Below are 16,023 nucleotides of genomic sequence, written 5' to 3'. Positions count from 1 at the left end.
AAGAAATTTAAGAGGACACAAAGAAAGGGAAACACATTTCATGTTCATGGGTTGAAAAAACATTGTTAAAATGTCTATAGTACCCAAAGCAATCTACACATTTAATGTAAACCCCATTAAAATACTACCAACATTTTTCACAGAGCAAGAACAAACAATCCTCAAATTTGTATGGAATCAAAAAAGACCCCGAATAGCCAAAGCAATTTTCAAAAAAGAAAAACAAAACTTTTTTTTTTCTTTTTTGAAAGAAAGGCATCACAATTCTGAATTTTAAACTACATTACAATGCTCTTGTCATCAAAACAGTATGGTATTGGCACAAAAACAGATACATAGGTCAATGGAACAGAACAGAGAAACCAGAAATGGACTCACAACTATACAGTCAATTAATCTTCAACAAAGTAGGAAAGAAACTCCAATGGAAAAAAGACTATCTCTTCAACAAATAGTGTTTGCAAAACTGGAAAACATGCAGAAAAATGAAACTGGACCACTTTCTTACACCATACACAAAAATAAATTCAAAACAAATGAAAGACCTTAATGTGAGACAGGAAACCATCAAAATCCTAGAGGAGAATATAAGCAGAAACCTCTCTGACCTCAACTCTAGCAAATTCTTACTAGACACATCACCACAAGCAAGGAAAACATAAGAAAAATGAACTACTTGTTCATCAGAATGAACTTCTGTACAGCAAAGAAAACAATCAACAAAAGTAAAAGGCAGCCTACAGAATAGAATGGGAGAATATACTTGCAAATGATATAGCTGTTAAAGTGTTAGTATCCAAAATCTACAAAGAACTAATCAAACTCAACACACACACCCCAAAAAATAACCCAGTTAAGAAGTGCACAAATACGAAAAGACACTTTACCAAAAAAGACATTTGGATATCTAACAGACACATGAAAAGATCCTTAACATTACTCATCATCAGGGAAATACAAAGCAAAACCATTTACCATCTCACACCTGTCAAAATAGCTAAAATTAACAACACAAGATAGGTGTTGGTGAGGATGCATAGAAAGGGGACACTGCTGGTTGCCCTGTTGGCGGGAGTGCAAACTGGTACAGCTACTTTGGAGAACAGTATGGAATTTCTTGAAAAGCTAAAAATAGAACTACCCTTTGATCCAACAATTGCACTACTAGGTATTTACCCAAAGGATACAAACATACAGATTCTAAAGGATATGCGAACTCTGATGTTTATAGCAGAGTTATCAACAGCAGCCAAACTAAGAGAGAGCCCAAATGTCCACCAAGTGACTGATGAATGGATAAAGAAGATGTGGTATGTGGTATGTGTGTATATGGTACATATACATAATTGAATATTACTCAGCCATCAAAAAGAATGAAATCTTGCCATTTGCAATGACATGGATGGACTAAAGTGTATTATGCTAAGTGAAATAAGTCATTCAGAGAAAGACAAATGCCAAATGATCTCACTCATATGTGGAATATAAGAAAGAAAGAGAGAGAGGAAAACAAGCCATAAGAGACTCTTAATGATAGAGAACAAACCTAGGACTGATAGAGAGAGGTGGCGGGGGGTGGGCTGGATGAGTGATGGATGTTAAGGAGGGCACCTGTTATGATTAGCACTGGGTATTGCATGTAAGAGATAAATCACTGAATGCTACTCTAGAAACCAATATTGTACTGTATGTTAACTACCTAAAATTTAAATTTAAAAAAATCATAAGGAAGGAAAAATATGCTTATAGTCTTGTACTGTAAAACTTCCACATTATGAGAGACATCACACATTTCAAACCCATGTTGTTCAAAATGATTTAAGGGATTCACAGAATAAACAGATGTCAAATATGACATCACATACATAAAACATGAAGGAGAAGAAGTAAAAATGTAGTGATTCTAGATTTTGCTTGAATTTAAATGACCATTTACTTAATATAGATTACTATATATTTAGGAAGTTATAATATGAACCTCATAGTAACCACAAACCCAAAACCTATAACAGATACACAAAAAATAAAGAGAAATGGGTCCAAGCATAACACTAAAGAAAGAAAGCCATAAAACCATAAAGGAAGAGAGCAAGGTAAGAATAAACAGAAAAGAACCTCAAAAAATAAGAAAACAATCAACAAAAGGGCAATATGAACAATTACTTTAAATGTACATGGCCTAATACTTCAAGAGACATAGGCAACTGAATAGATTTTTAAAAAAAATCCATCTTCAGGGAAATACAAATCAAAACCTCAATGAGGTACCATCTTCCACCAGTCGGAATGGTTAAAATTAACAAGTCAGGAAATGACAGATGTTGGCAAAGATGTGAGGAAAGGGGAACACTCTTACACTGTTGGTGGGAATACAAGCTGGTGCAGCCACTCTGGAAAACAGCATGGCGGTTCCTCAAAAAGTTGAAAATAGAACTACCCTATGACCCAGCAATTGTACTACTGGATATTTACCCTAAAGATACAAATGTAGTGATCCAAAGGGGCACATGCACCTGAATGTTTATAGCAGCAATGTCCACAATAGTCAAACTATGGAGAGAACCTAGATGTCCATCAACAGATGAATGGATAAAGAAGATGTGGTATATATATACATTGGAATACTATGCAGCCACGAAAAGAAAAGAAATCTTGCCATTTGCAATGACGTAGATGGAACTAGAGGGTATCATGCTAAGCAAAATAAGTCAATCAGAGAAAGACAATTATCATATGATCTCTCTGATATGAGGAATTTGAAAGACAGCGTGGTGGGGTCTAGGGGTTAGGGAGGGAAAAAATGAAACAAGATGGGATTGGGAGGAAGACAAACCATAAGAGACTCTTAATCTCAGGAAACAAACTGAGGATTGCTAAGGGGTTGGGGGAGATAGGGATAGGGTGGCTGAGTTATGGACACTGGGGAGGGTATGTGCTATGGTGAGTGCTACGAAATGTGTAAGCCTGACAATTCACTGACCTGTACCCTTGGGGCAAACAATACATTTTATGTTAATAAAAAAATATATATATCCCCCCCACAAAAAAAATCCATCTGTATTCTGCCTATGAGAAACTCACTTCAGATTGAGAGTAAATGGATGAAAAACATGTACTATACAAATGGATGCATACACACACGCACACACGCGCACACGCACACACACACACACACACACACGTGCACGCACATAAAGCCAGGGTAGCAATACTGCTATCAGACAAAGTGGACTTTAAAATAAAGACTGTAAAAAGAGACAAAGAAGGGCACTATGTAATGATAAAGGGATCAATCTAACAAAAGTATACGACAATTGTAAATACCTATGCACCAACATTGGGGGGCATCTAATCACATAAAGCAAATATTAATAGACATAAAGGAAAAATTTGATAGTAATACATCAATAGTTGGGGACTTAAACACCCCACCTGTATCAATGAATAGATCATCCAGAGAGAAAATCAACAAGGAAACAACACAACAGACCAGATGGTTTTAACATATATACAGAATATTCCATCCAAAAACAGAAAACACATTCTTTTCAAGTGCAAATGCAACATTCTCCGAGACAGATCATATGTTAGGCCACAAAATAATTCTCAAAAACTTTTAGAGGAGGACTAAAACCATATCAAGCACCTTCTGACTACATCAATGTGAAACTGGAAATCAGTTTAAAAAAAAAAAAAAAAGGGAAAAATTACAAATACATGGAGGCTAAACAACATGCTCCTAAACAACCAATGGATCAATGAAGATATCAAGAGAAATAAAAAAAATAAGTGGAGACAATTAAAAATGGAAATACTACAGTTCAAAATCTTTGGAAGATCCCAAAAACAGTTCTAGGAAGGAAGTTAATGGCAATACAGGCCTACATCAAGAAACAAAAAAATATGAAATAAACAATCTTACCTTACACCTAAAGGAACTATAAAAAGACAAAGTCCAAAGTTAAAAGAAAGGAAATAATAAGGATAAGAGCATAAATGAAAGAGACTAAATAAAAAGAGAAAGAAAAATAGAAAAAGATCAATGAATCCAAGAACCGGTTCTTTGAAATAATAAACCACAATGATAAACCTTTAGTGAGGCACATAAAAGAAAAAAAAAAGAAACCTCAAAACTGTAATATAAGAGAAATTACACCTACACCTCAGAAATACAAAATATTGTAAGTGATTCCTTAGAAAAATCCTAGGCCAGCAAACTGGACAACCTAGAAGACACAGATAAATTTCTAGAAATACACAATCTTCTAAGACAGAATCAAGAAGAAATAGAAAATCTGAATAGACCAATCACTAGTAACAAAACTGAATCAGTAATAAATAAAACTCCCAATACACAAAGTCCAGGACAAGATGGCATCACAGGTGAAAAAAAACTAACATTTAAATAAGAGTTAATACCTATCCTTCCCAAACTACTCCAAAAAAGTAGAGAAAGGAAAGCCTCCAAATATATTCCACAAGGCCAGCATTACCCTGATACCAAAATCAAAGACACTACAAAAATAAAAAAACTTAGATATCAATATCCCTGAGGAGCATAGATCCAAAAATCTCCAACAAAATATTAGAAAATGAAATCCATTACCAAATACATTTAAAGGATTATTCACCATGATAAAATGTGATTTATTCCAGGGATGCAAGGATGGTTCATTCTGAATAATCCACACATCAATTCACATGAAGCACCACAGTAACAAAATGAATGATAAAAATGATGATCATCTCAATAGATGCAGAAAAGGGATTTGACAAAATTCAATATCCATGGTAAAAACTCGACAAAGAGAGTGTTGAAAAAACATATTTCAACATAATAAAGGCCATATATGACAAGCCCACAACTAACATTATACTCAACAGTGAAAGGCTGGAAGTTTTTTCTCTAAGATGAGGAACAAAAACAAGGCTGTCCATTCTTCCCACTTTCATTCAACATAGTAAGTCCTAGACAGAACAATCAGGTAAGGAACAAAAGACATCCAAATTGATAAGGAAGAAGTAAACTGTCACTATTTGCAGATGACATGATATTTTACATAGAAAACCCTAAAGACTCTCCAAGAAACTATTAGAATAAGTGCATTCCATAAAGTTTCAAAAAATGAAATTAATGTACAGAAACCTATTGTGTTTCTAAACACTCACAGCAAAGTTGCAGAAAGAGAAAATAAGAAAACAATCCATTAACAATGCATCAAAAATAATAATTAAGAATAAATTTAACCAAGGAAGTGAGACACCAGTAGTATGAAAATTATAAGACACCAATTAAAGAAATTGAAGATGACAAAAATAAATAGAAAGATACTATCTTTAGCCCACTGTATATTCTTATTTCCTTTATTATAGATTAATTGACCATGTAAGCTTGAGCTTTATTCTGGACTCTGTTCCATTGATCTTATATGTCTGTTTCTATGTTGCTGCCATACTTTTTTGATTACTAGAGCTTTGTCCTATAGTTTGAAATCTGGGACTGTCATACCTCCAGCTGTTTTGTTCTTCTTCAAAGTTGCTTTGGCTCTTTGGGGTCTTTTGTGGTTATATTCAGATTTTTAGGATTATTTGATCTAGTTCCATAAAAAATAGTATTGGTATTTTGATAGGGATTACACTAAATCTATAGATCACTGTGGGTAGCATGGACATTTTAACAATATTAATTCTTTCAGTTCATGGTCAGAAATCACTTTTACCGGGGCGCCTGGGTGGCTCAGTGGGTTAGGCCACTGCCTTCGGCTCAGCTCATGATCCCAGCGTCCTGGGATCGAGTCCCGCATAGGGCTCTCTGCTCAGCAGGGAGCCTGCTTCCTCCTCTCTCTCTCTGCCTGCCTCTCTGCCTACTTGTGATCTCTCTCTGTTAAATAAATAAATAAATTCTTTAAAAAAAAAAAAGAAAAGAAAAGAAAAGAAATCACTTTTACCCCCTCCCTCCCATTTGTTAGAAAGTAAACAGATGACCAGAGCAATTTAGTACTTTACCCAGGGTGACCCAGACAATAACAGGCCAAACTGGGATTCAAATCCAGGAAGTCTGGCTCCAAAGGTTACAGTCTTAACTATCACCCCATCTCGGCACTCCATTAGTTATTCTGCCCCTCCAAATTGACACTTGCAAGTATCAGGTTATTAGGCTGGCTCCAGATTTGGAAAACCACACAAAGAAAAAAGAGAACTAGAGCTATTTAGCAAAGAGCAGAGAAAGCCAAAAAGGAGATGTAATTATTGTATTCAGATACCGGTCTCCTTCCCAAATTCCTTCCCTAATTCCATTTCTTTTTTTTTTTTTTTTTTCGTTTATTTAACACCCACCCCGCCCGTCCCCACCCGCGTCCGACCCGACTGGCCCAGGTCCTCAGGGCGCTGGAGGGAACCGGTCCTTAAAAGCAAACCCTACAAATAAATCCCTAATTCCATTTCTAATAAGAGGACATCAAGCTATCAAAGATCCTGGGAGCAACGGGAAGGATAAAAAGAGTCTGAGATTCTGAGAGACAGGGGCTGAGAGATGTGTGTAGCATGAGCCGAGGGCAAACCATAGCAGAGGACAGCCATGAATTAGAGGCCACCTGCCAACAGCCTCAGATTTTTATTTTCTAGCTAATTCGTTTACCAAACACTCACAGGGTACCTACCCAGTGCACATTGTTCTGAGCACTAGGAAATGCCAGAGAACAAACTGCTCCTGCCTTCCTTCCTGGTCTTATATCCTCCCTTCCTCTCCTGCCAAATCCACACTGTCCCTTCTGTATCACAGATCTTTCCCCCATCCGGACCTCTACACCTGCAGTTCCCCATTCCTGGTGTGTTCTATCTCCTGTTCTTCAAATGGTCCAGCTTCTACATCATTTCCCCAGAGAGGGCGTCCCTAACATTCCCATCTAAATAAACATCTGGTGGCTTGTTCTTATATCCCTTAATTTTAATCTTTGCCCTTACTGGTATCTAATTTTTTTCAATTTTTGTTTACTTTCTCCCCCTGTTGAATTTAGTTTAATGACATTTGTTTTGTTTTGTTTTGTTTTCATTTTAAATGTGATCCCCACCCAGCATGGGCTTTGAACTCATGACCCTGGGACTAAGAGTCAAAGGTTCTACCAGTTGAGCCAACTTTAGCTTAATGAAATCAGGAACTTCTGTTTTGCAGTTTTCTGTATTTGTGATGTTTTGAATGGTACTTATAGAAGTAGTCTGTAAATATTTACTGAATGAATTAATAAGCAAGAAACTATGCTTCCATTTTGGGGAAGGTGTTAGCTTTGTTATTTTGACAGTCGGTGGTTGCAAACTAGAGAAAATATAATGTGCATTATGTGGTTGAAAAGGCTAAGCATAAGCAACATCCAAACTCCTCTTCTTAGTAATAGGACTCTGGCTGGAGTTTACTTCCCCTGGCATCCTTTACAGCAAGGATTTGGTCAATGTGGTGTGGGTGGGAAAATGAGGTGTGTCATTGCTAAGTCATGCCCTTAAAAAGGAAGGTAGATGTCACCACTGATCCTTCCTCCCAACCCCTTCCTCTACCCAGATGATGTCAGGATCTAAAGAAACCACTTTGGATCCAGTGATGAAAATCTTGTGTGTTGAGAATGACAGAGCTGCTTTGTCAACCTTAAATAGCTAACCTCTGCAGTATTATTTAGAGAAAAATAAGCTTCCATCTTATTTCAGTCACTGTATTGGAGGGGGGGATGGTTACTTAGTTACAACAGCTAGGTCAGTACTCTACACTGTTTTAAGTCTTCTTCAGCAATTAAGAGGGTCCTTTCAATTTCAATTTCCTGCCTCTTTCAGGAACTACTGCCCAAATACTATCCCCATATATTTTCATTTTTTTTATTTTATCCTTACCATCTTTCAAGTTAGGTTCCGTGTCCCGCAACACATTGCATTTGCAACCTTTCACGTGCTTAAAGGGAAAGGAAACACAGTGTAAATGGCTCCTAGTAGGAGCCATTTACTATGCTAAATGTCTCGCCCATAATACCTTAATTCTCCCAATATGTCTGTGAGTCCAATGTCATTTCGCTCTTTTAAGCAAGAAACAGGCGCAAGGACATTAGGTGTTTTGTCCAAGATCACACATCTAGTAAGTGGCAGAGTGAGACTTTGAATCAGGTAATAGCCAAGTTGGCTCTTTCCACTACTCTATGCTGATACCATGGTACGCACAATGACTGAGGGCTTGCCTTTGTGTTTTTAGATTTCTATTGGCTCTAATTTCTTTTGTAAACTGCATGACTTTTACTTGTTGATTGTTTCTTATGACATCTTTATCCAACCCTTAGGGCCGTATTTTTTTTTTTTTATAAATTGCAGTAAAATAGAAGATAAAATTTACTCTTCAGCTATTTTTTTTACTTCCTTTTTTAGTTTTTTTAATTATTATTATTAAAATTCAACTAGCCAGCATATAGTACATCATTAGCTTTTGGTATAGTGTTCAACAATTCATTAGTCGTGTGTAAATCCCAGTGCTCCTCACATTCAGCTATCTTTAAGTGTATAGATAGCTTAGTAACATTAAGTGCATTCGTGTTGTTGCACAACCATCCAACACCATCTACCTCCAGAATGTACCTACCATCCCTGAAAAAATACGGGATGCTTCATGAGTTTGTGTGTCACCCTTGCACAGGGGACATGCTGTTCTTCTATGCATTGTTCCAATCTTAGTACCCATGCGGGCCAAGGGAGCACAGGGAGCTTAAGTTACTGGTTTTCGAATTCTTGGCTCCTTTCCTCCTTTTCTTTCTTCCCTTCGGTGACCTACCACCTGCAGCTTCGTAATGAACTGGAGAGTCCTAGTGATAGATGTGCCTGTTTAAAGTCATGAGTAAGAGGAAAGAGAAATAAACATAAAAGGGCCTGGCTTGGGTCCTATTTTCATCCTCTGCCCCAACCAATCCCCAGGGGTCTGAGCAAGGAAACCGGAGATTCACAAATTGCCTAATTTAAAATGGAATCATTTTGAAGTTGCTCAGCCCTTCAACCAGTAAGTTAGCAACTCTGACCCGCTCCACCCCGCATGACTCACTGTCCGGTTTCGAGCACTGCCTGTCTCTCAAAGTTTCAGCCTCATCTCAAGCTCCCAGGCCCGATCCTCCCTTTTCCTTTCCTTCTTCCTTCCCTCTCTCTTCTGGAGGTCATCCTTGTCTGCATGAAAGCATGGCTGGGAGAAGGGTCCATGGTTCAGGGGAGGAAACTTATTTTGTGCAGTTTTCTGTGTTCCATGAGAGGCTTTTTCCGTGAGAACACCAGCATTTGAGCATTTCCTGTGTTCACTGTCCCCTCACGCCCTCGTGACCATTCCCTACATCTCTACAAACAGGGGAGCGGCCCACTTCTTCAAAACTGTTTTGTCCCCACAAATCCTGTTCATGGGAAGAGGCTCTGAGTTTAGGCTGTTCCTATCATTTGATTATTAGTTTATTGCTCTGTTCAACACATAAGCAAGCATTTGGGCTTTTAAGTTATACCCTATGCAATTGTGAAGAGGAGAACTGGAAGCCCTGTGGATTCCATTACCATGCTTGCATGAGCCTGAACCAACCGCCTTCCCTTCTCCTTCACCCCATAAGGGCCTCTCTGGGAAAGAGCTTGGGGTGCAGGCCTAGCAGCTCTGCCTCTACCCAGCATGCCTTCCAGGACCCAATAGGAGCACCCTGAGGCTGTGCTGAGCCCATCAGGAGATGGTGCAGATACCCAGGCCTAGTCCTCGAGAAACCAAAAATCTTACAGGCAGGAGCAGTCAGTATGCAAAGCTATACCTGCTTTCAGTAAAAAGGTGAGCTCTCTTCAACACTGAGTTTTCAAGAGTGATAGTAATGATTAGTGGAAAGTGGGACATCAAGAAGGTCTTCCTTACTATAAAAAGTCTGCTAAGGTAGTTTCAGTAGAAATAATAATTCTTATAAAATTGTATGGGGTAAAATGAACTACTCGGACTTCATCAAGATCAAAAGCTTTTGCACAGCAGAGGAAACAGTTAACAAAACCAAAAGACAACTGACAGAATGGGAGAAGATATTTGCAAACGACATATCAGATAAAGGGCTAGTATCCAAAATCTATAAAGAACCTATCAAACTCAACACCCAAAGAACAAATAATCCAATCAAGAAATGGGCAGAGGGAATACCCAACTTTTGTAGCAACATGGATGGGACTGGAAGAGATTATGCTGAGTGAAATAAGTCAAGCAGAGAGAGTCAATTATCATATGGTTTCACTTATTTGTGGAGCATAACAAATAGCATGGAGGACATGGGGACTTAGAGTGGAGAAGGGAGTTGGGGGAAATTGGAAGGGGAGGTGAACCATGAGAGACTATGGACTCTGAAAAACAATCTGAGGGTTTTGAAGGGACGGGGGGTGGGAGGTTGGGGTACCAGGTGGTGGGTATTATAGAGGGCACGGATTGCATGGAGCACGGGGTGTGGTGCAAAAATAATGAATACTGTTATGCTGGAAATTAAAAAAAAAAAAAAAAAAGAAATGGGCAGAGGACATGAACAGATATTTCTGCAAAGAAAACATCCAGATGGCCAAAAGACACATGAAAAAGTGTTCCACATCAATCAGCATAAGGGAAATACAAATCAAAACCACAATGAGATACCACCACACACCAGTCAGAATGGCAAAAATTAATAAGTCAGGAAATGACAGATATTGGAGAGGATGCAGAGAAAGGGGAACCCTCCTACACTGTTGGTGGGAATGCAAGCTGGTGCAACCACTCTGGAAAACAGTATGGAGGTTCCTCAAAAAGTTGAAAATAGAGCTATCCTATGACCTAGCAAATTGCACTACAGGGTATTTACCCTAAAGATACAAACGTAGTGATCTGAAGGGACACATGCACACGAAAGTTTATAGCAGCAATGTCCACAAGAGCCAAACTATGGAAAGAACCTAGATGTCCACCAACAGATGAATGGATAAAGAAAAGGTTGTATATATATACAATGGAATAGTATGCAGCCATCAAAAGAAATGAAATCTTGCCATTTACAACAATGTGGATGGAACTAGAGGGTGTAATGCTTAGCGAAATAAGTCAATCAGAGAAAGACAACTATCATATGATCTCCCTGATATGAGGAAGTGGAGGTGCAACATGGGGGGTTTGGGGGATAGGAAAAGAATAAATGAAACAAGATGGGATTGGGAGGGAGACAAACTATAAGAGACTCTTAATGTCACAAAACAAACTGAGGGTGGACGGTGGGGGGGGGAGGGAGAGGGTGGTGGGCTTATGGACATTGGGGAGGGTATGTGCTATGGTGAGTGCTATGAAGTGTGTAAACCTGGCGGTTCACAGACCTGTACCCCTAGGGCTAATAATATATTATATGTTTATTAAAACATAAAAATTATTTTAAAAATTGTATGGAGTGTTCTCATATTAATAGCAATACCTATTCTTGGTAGGAAAGTCAGGAAAATTGTATATATATTCAAATCTTTCCAATCCCACAATACAGAGATAACTGTGTAAATATTTCTTAACCATGAGAGACTGTGGACTCTGAAAATTAATCTGAGGGTTTTGGAAGGGCACGGGGTAGGAGGTTGGGTGAGACTGGTGGTGGGTATGGTGGAGGGCATGTATTGCATGGAGCACTGGGTGTGGTGCATAAACAATGAATTCTGGAATACTGAAAAAAAATTTTTTTAAATAAATAAAAATTTAAAAAATTGGGCGCCTGGGTGGCTCAGTGGGTTAGGCCGCTGCCTTCGGCTCAGGTCATGATCTCAGGGTTCTGGGATCAAGTTCCGTATCAGGCTCTCTGCTCAGCAGGGAGCCTGCTTCTCTCTTTCTCCCTCTCTCTCTCTCTCTCTCTCTGCCTGCCTCTCCATCTGCTTGTGATATCTCTCTGTCAAATAAATAAATAAAATCTTAAAAAAAAAATTATCCCATTTAATTTTACTTGGATTTAGCAGGAAAAAAAGGGGAGGTGAAACTAAAGGAGCTGAATTTTATGTACATATTTCTTCAAAATAAGCTATTAGTTACTAAGGAACTCTTCAAATAAATTACTAAAACACGAGGCTGTGACACTAGTGTTAATGCATATTATTTAAAGCTTATGCTTCTTAATGGTCACAAGTTTGTTTCCAAATATTCAGGTTTAGATGACTATCTGGTGAAAATCCAAGGTCACCTTTGCTATACTAAAAAAAAAAACAAAATCATACATTTTTTCCTGACCGAAAGAGAAAATGGGAACAAACTTTATATCTAAGTGTATTCCCTGGGTGATTCTTCAAAAGAATTACTGGGGAAAATCTGACCTGTAAAGACTTATGTGCTATAAAAATAGTGATCCAGTTTCAAGAGTGAAACAATGACACTCAACATGGGAATGTTTATACCCTTTACCCATTACAAATTCAAATGCATTTAATTCTGAGAATCCATCACTTTATTTTACACCAACTGCTCAAAATCCAACTTGATTCATATTTAGACCACGCCTTTCCTGTAGAGTGTTTTATCCTATTTCCCAGATGATCTAGTGGCCATTCTTTCTCTTATTGAAAAAAAGACAGACTGACACCAGCGTGTCATTGATAGCAAGCTATAGTGACACTTCTAGATCCTAATCACAAGATCTGTGTAGTGTTCCCCACTGTCTTCCTGAAGACTCATTCCACGGAGCCTTCTGATCTCTAGTTCTAATTTGGACTAACTACTGTCTACGCATGTCAAGCAACGGTCATCGTCCTAGGATATCCTCCTAGATTGGGCTCTTAGATCCTGCATTTTCCTCTTTCTGGGGCTCTGTTTCTGTGTGGCTCTATTATAGCTGTAAGTAACTCTCCTAGAAAAAAGGATTTAAAAGACAATCTTTCTGCGTCCTTCCCAGCATCGGAAAATATTTTTACGCTTTGTCTAGCTGGGATATATTTTGAGGTTCAAATCATTTCCCTCCAAATGTGGAACTCCTCACCGCATTGTCTTTCAGAATCCAGCATTGCTGGTGCCTGGGTGGCTCAGTCGTTAAAGCATCTGCCTTTGGCCCTGGTCATGACTGCAGAGTCCTGACTGCAGAGCCCCACATGGGGCTCCCTGCTCAGCAGGAAGCCTGCTTCTCCCTCTCCCACCCCCCCTGTTTGTGCTCCCTCATTGTGCCTCTATCAGATAAATAAATAAATAAATAAATAAATGCCTTAAAAAAAAAAATCCAGCATTGCTGATGGGACTCTGGGCCAGTGTGAGTGGAACCCCTTCACAGGCAAGCTTGTGTTTGCTCTACAAACATTAAGGATATTCTTTCTATCCTTGTAGGACAGAAATTTCATCACTGTGCATCTAGATGGACCCTTTCCTCCTCAAGACCCAAGCATTTCTCTATTTTAAAGAGAGTGATGTCCTCCGCCTGTGTTCTTTTCACCCTGAGACTCCTGCTGGAGCACACAGAGGGTAAACTGCATGGCTCTCTTCTCAGCCTCCTCCTCCTCCTCATCTCCTTGTACATACCTAAGTTTTGGAATATTTTTTTTTTCCATTTATCTTCCAGATTACTAATTCAGTCCTTGGCTGCTTCTATTTTTTAGACTTCCATGAAATTTCAAAGTTGATTTTGATAATCATACTTTCAAGATTTCACTTTGAGCAATTCTGGTTTTCTGATCATTCCTTTCAACGACAACATCTTTTCAATTTCTCCACAGCTTCAGTTTTTTTGTTTTTGTTTTTTAAGATTTTAAGTAATCTCCGCACCCAGTGGGGGGCTTGAACTGACAACCCTGAGATCAAGAATCCCATACTCTGCTGCCTGAGCCAGCCAGGTGTCCCTCTCAATGGGTTCTAATGAGACTGTAAAAGTTCCCCTCCTTCCAGCCTCATTTCCATTTACCCAAGGGGTAGGCTGTTCTATTTGTTTTACTCCTTTCTGCTGATGGGTTTTAATTCTCTGGTTATCTTTGTCCTTAGATCAGGACCAGTTCGCCCTGGGCTTCCCCTAGACTGCATTTTGAGCACTATTTTGAGAGGTGAGGATTAGAGATGAGCAAAGTCTGAGTGAGACATTCCAGGTTGACTGTTTGTGCTTATTGTGGGGGCAGAAGTAAGCAAATCACGGTCAAGGCCAAGAATTTTATCAGACTAGGAAAAAAGTATTGTGCTGGGGGTAAAAAAGAGAGAGATAAAATTCGAAGGCTTAGGGTAAGTATAAGATGGTGATTGACAAAGGATCTTTAATGGGTGTGGGGGTGGCTATGCCAGTATGATAGGAAATGGGAACACTTCCAATTTACTGGTCACCAAAAACCCTGCCACTATCCACATCTGCTGCTGTCGTCCCAGAGAGACATGTAGCTGATTTCTATTTTTTTTGTTGCCTCCCCAAGAAACAGACATATCTGCTCCTGCCTCTCCATGGGGTCCTACAGAACTGAGAAGTCACGAAGAGTTCTGAAAGAGGAGAGGCCCTGTTGTTCAGGGTCCCAGGGTACAGCACAGTCCTGGCAGGCCACTCAGGTTCTGGCTCAGCTCCCACACTGGGCGGCCTGCCTTATTGCTCAACACCACCATGACAAGGCCATGTCCCTTCCTAGTTGGCCTTGCAGGTGGATTTAACACATAACATCCCTGCTACTTTGCCAACTCTGATTGGTACAGCAATTTTGATCGGTTTTGCATGCTATCAGAACTTTTTCTTTTAAAGCTACTACTTATGAAAATTTTCAAACACATTTATTAGTAAAGAGAACAGTATAATGAGCCCGCATGTGCCTGTCACCCAGTATCTTAAGTCCATCTGGGCTGCTATAACAGAATACCACAGACTGGGCAGCCTATAAACAACAGAAATTTGTTTTCTCACAACTCTGGAGGCCAAGATCAGGGGTGCAACCATGGTCAGATTCTGGCAAAAGCCCTCTTGCTGGTGCACAGACAACCATCTTCTCCCTGTGTCTTCACATAGGGGAAGGGGTGAAGGAACCCTCTTGGGTATCTTTTATGGGAGTACTAATCCCACTCACGAAGAATCCATCCTCACAACAGAATCACGTCCCCAAGGCCCAGTCTCCTGAAAGCCATCACACTGGGGGGTTAAGATTTCAACATATCAGTTTGAGGTAGACATAACCATTCCAGCTTCAACAACTACATCAGTGTTTTGGCAATTTAAAAACCTACTTTTAAGCAGCACTAATTTTTCAAAATGAGGCTTACCTTTTTAATGGACATGTGGCTAAGCCCCACCTCCAGAAATTCTAAGATCTAAACCTAAATCTAAACCTAGATCTAAATTCTAAGATCTAAAAGTTTCACAAGGAATTGTGATGCCCACAGAAAACTGAGAGCCCCTGCCGCAACAAAATGAAAACAGAAACATGATTCTAGCACATACATAACATTCAAAAGGGCTTAATAGCAGAATACCCAGAAGACATAAGGAAAAAATGGTTATATTGGTCTATATGAAAAATGGAAATGTGGTGGGTATTATAGAGGGCACGGATTGCATGGAGCACGGGGTGTGGTGCAAAAATAATGAATACTGTTATGCTGGAAATAAAAAAAAAAAAAAAAAGAAAAGAAAAATGGAAATGGCAGTAGACCAAAAGACCACAAAAGAAAAGGAATACAAATAATACAATATCCTCAATTCATGGCAAATTTTTATAAACTAGCTATATTTACTCAAAATAGCAATATTTGTAGAACCCCAAAGACAAAAGCTATGAACAGACATAGCCTGTTCAGACTCAGATGAAAATCTAAAAATGACCAAAAAGCTAAGTACAGATGCTAATTCTCTTTAGAGGTCAGTACATTACAAGTTAAAACGATAAAGAAACCATATCTAACCATCATATTAGCCAAAACTGAAATGATTTCTAATCTCCCATGCTGGTAAGATTTGGGAAGAAGGCTACTCCCATTCAGTCACAGTAGGACCGTAAACTTTTTAGATACTAATTAGGCACCATGTATAAAATTTTTTTTTAAGATTTTATTTATTTGACAGAGAGAGAGAT

At 38.9% G+C, this 16,023-nt stretch overlaps 1 long non-coding RNA gene and 1 pseudogene across 1 annotated transcript in view; both read right to left on the bottom strand.

Moving 5' to 3' along the window:
- The window catches only part of LOC116569541, a 221,625-nt gene that overhangs the window by 104,692 nt on the left and 100,910 nt on the right, over window positions 1–16,023 (bottom strand). The gene's annotated exons all lie outside the window — the stretch shown is intronic.
- Window positions 8,618–8,718, bottom strand: LOC116569740 (annotated as a pseudogene).

Source organism: Mustela erminea, chromosome 11 (assembly GCF_009829155.1).
Source record: "Mustela erminea isolate mMusErm1 chromosome 11, mMusErm1.Pri, whole genome shotgun sequence".
NCBI lineage: Eukaryota > Metazoa > Chordata > Mammalia > Carnivora > Mustelidae > Mustela > Mustela erminea.
The sequence above is the reverse complement of the archived record's forward strand: the minus strand, read 5'-3'. Positions and strand labels throughout refer to the sequence as shown.